Raw genomic sequence first — 304 nt, forward strand, 5'->3', positions numbered from 1 at the left:
CTCTATTTACTATTCACTTTTTTTAATATAACTACTTTTCTTTTTATTAAAAAGAAATTTGACCTTCTAACACTAGTGTCCTCCATTTTTTCTATTCTAGTATTTCTATTCGTTTTATTTTTACTTATTAAAAAAACTTGACCCTCTAACACTTGCACTCTCTATTCTCTACTCAATTTTTATTCTAAGAATAATATTTATATTTTTTAATTAAAAAAATAGGACCTAACACTAGCATTCTCTAATTTTTTCTATTCTATCTTGTTTTCTTTTTATTTATTATAAAAATGACCCTCTAACACTA

Source organism: Sinocyclocheilus grahami, unplaced genomic scaffold, assembly GCF_001515645.1.
Source record: "Sinocyclocheilus grahami isolate Dianchi unplaced genomic scaffold, SAMN03320097.WGS_v1.1 scaffold20051.1, whole genome shotgun sequence".
Lineage (NCBI taxonomy): Eukaryota > Metazoa > Chordata > Actinopteri > Cypriniformes > Cyprinidae > Sinocyclocheilus > Sinocyclocheilus grahami.